Source organism: Monodon monoceros, unplaced genomic scaffold (genome assembly GCF_005190385.1).
Source record: "Monodon monoceros isolate NGI ecotype Baffin Bay Population unplaced genomic scaffold, NGI_Narwhal_1 Super_Scaffold_11, whole genome shotgun sequence".
Taxonomy (NCBI): Eukaryota; Metazoa; Chordata; class Mammalia; order Artiodactyla; family Monodontidae; genus Monodon; species Monodon monoceros.
Window position 1 is genome coordinate 123,542,022 of NW_021703767.1, and position 2,572 is coordinate 123,544,593.

The following is a 2,572-nucleotide window of genomic DNA, read 5'->3' on the forward strand; positions in this document are numbered from 1 at the left end:
TACAGTCCATTATTCAAAGCATGACTCATCTCAGGAGGGAAAAATATCCAGAAAAGTTCACAATGGGCAGAGGGTAGTCAAACTATCACGGACACTAGGGACAAAACCATGTAGACAAAAGAAATTTAGCAATTACTCTATCGAACAGAAAAGGAGTGGAAGGGGCAGTGGTAGGGTGCCTGGGAAAGGATGGCTTTTTAGAGAAAAGTGCTGTCGCTTAAGTTTGAAGCAAACTGGGAGGTGGAGGCGGGTAGAGCTGCTTGAGAGTGACCTCCCTAGAGAAAACCTAAGGAGCAGTCTGGCTGTCAGGAAGCACACTGTATTTCAAGCGGCTTTTCTTTGCCCGGGTGAGCTTCCTTTCAGGTGTTTTAGTCAGCCACTGATCAGAACTCTGCAGTGCAGCCTGCATCCATAAAGCATCTGTTCTTGTGATTCTTACAGTGTGTGCAGTGCACACAGAGCCAATATCAGAAGACTCTCTCCTGGTCCCCGCTGAGTTGGCCAGGAATTGTGGGAGGCAGTTGATTAAGGGAACAGGCATTTCCGGGTCTTGCGGGGAGGACCATGAGGGTGTTGGGGACGCTGGTGAGGACCTGGACTTGGAGAGGGAGGTAGAGGTTGGAGCAGTGAGTCGGTGAAGGGCTCCAGAAGGTGCAAGTCCAGGTTGTCGTCGTGGTGAGAGCGTCTCTCTGGACTGGGGTTGGGGGTCCAAGGGGACAGCTCTGAGACTAGGCCCAACAGGTCGAAGCCAGGCACACTTCCAGTGGAAGGGCGGAGCCCAGCAACGGAGCCGGCTGTGGCATCCATCCCAGGTGGCAGGAACTCAGCATCCGTGTCCGCATCCTCCTCTTTGGCCTCTTCTTGGCAGGAGATCTCTGGGACAGCGGCGCAGAAGAATCACTGCTCCAGGGCAAGGTACTCCCCAGGAGGGCTCAGTTAAGCACCCTGTTCCAGGCCCTGTCCCAAGGGGTGTTGGATGCCCAAGCCCACCAGGGCCTTAGGGACCAGCATGAGGATGCGATCTCCGAGAGACACTTGCCTCACGGACGCTGGCTCGGGCTCCAGTACTACGTTGACGTCGTCCAGGGGCACGTGCAGGGCACAGCCGGCGGGCAGGACCACCACGAAGATGAGCGTGTCCACGGTCGGGGTCCAGGTCAGGTTGTCCAGGCTGGGCGCCGCCTTGTACTTGGACTCGGGCCCCGCGGTATCCTCCGTTCGCGGCGCTTGGCAGGGCCCGGACCTCCAGGATGCGGTCCCCACCGGTCCGCAGGGGAGGCGCTGGGGCTGCGGGGCCGGCTGCCCATCATCTCAATGGCGGCGCGGGCGGCGCTCCCTGGGCCAGGCGAAGAGCGAGGTGGAGTCGGTGTTGCAGGCAGTGACTCCTGGTTGACAGCTGAGGCAGGCCAGGTCTCTGTGGTGCAAGACTAGGCAACGCGGTTCGAAACTCCGGAGCTCAGGGGGCCCCTCTCGGTCCTGGCTTCTAGGGGAGCTGCTGGGCTTGGCTTTGCGTGTGTGAATCTTCAGGTCCTCACGTGGAGTGGTTTGCGCAAGAGTGGGCTAAGGATGTTGTGAGTGACGCCGGCAGAACCTGAGTCGCAAAGCATCCTCACGCTAAGCCCCGCCCCTTCCTAGGCTCCGCCCCTAGAAGTGGAGGCCTCTGTGTTGCCAAATAGCCCTGGCAGTGGTGGGAGGTTTACTCTAGAGAAATACTTTTATAGGCCTCAGGGGGGCGGAGCAATCGTGCCGCTCTAGGACTTGGCTTCCTGTGTCGAATTCTTGGCTTTCCTCGTGTTGACATCAGATGTAGAAATCCTTAGCCAGAAAACCGATTAAATTTCAAGTCCCACCAGTGGAACATTGCACCAGGACAGTGAGATGCCGTTCCCTCGTCCCCTGAGACCTCGCCCTGGAAGTGACCTTTTATCTTCTTTTGGTCCAAAAGTGGAGTGTGTTGGGGCTGGCATCCCTAAGCTTCTGTTTACCTGGGTTGTTAATGACTGTCAGATCCTCCCAGCGGTGTCGAAAGGGAACGAGATGTTAGGATTGAGGGTCTTAATTGCAGTCACTGCAGGATCAACTTATATATCTATCAGTTTAGCATGATGGTCATTGTTATACTTCCATTAACTAAACCAACAGTTCACATTCTCTAAATTGACCTACACTACACTCGAGAGGTGTATCTGTTGTAGTCCAATTGACAAACGATGAAAAGGTCATGCCAAAGGAAGAAGCAATTGGCTAGAGACCGGAACTAGCAGATCTGGGTCTGACGCATCAGGCTCCCCTCAAGATGATGCAGGCGGCAGCGCCTTTGATCTGGGTGTCACTTTAAAGGTAAGTCTACCGGCAGATGGTACTGGTAAAGGGAAGGTGTGTCCCAACAGCTTATCCAGAGTTAATAAGAGAAAACACTCTATAATTTCTTTGGAATGGGTAATACTTTCATGTGGTTTCAGAGTAATGTCAAACATTTCCTTCCCTGTGTTTCAACCATGTGATTGCTCACTTTGTCCCTTTTTATAAAATAGCTTGTATGTTCTCATTTTTAGGGCCACATAGCATTCCT

The 2,572-nt window shown here is 54.0% G+C and overlaps 1 pseudogene; it reads right to left on the bottom strand.

The window, feature by feature from the left end:
* Positions 1–525: 525 nt before the first annotated feature.
* On the bottom strand, positions 526–1,307 carry LOC114890475 (annotated as a pseudogene).
* Between the last annotated feature and the right edge of the window lie 1,265 nt (positions 1,308–2,572).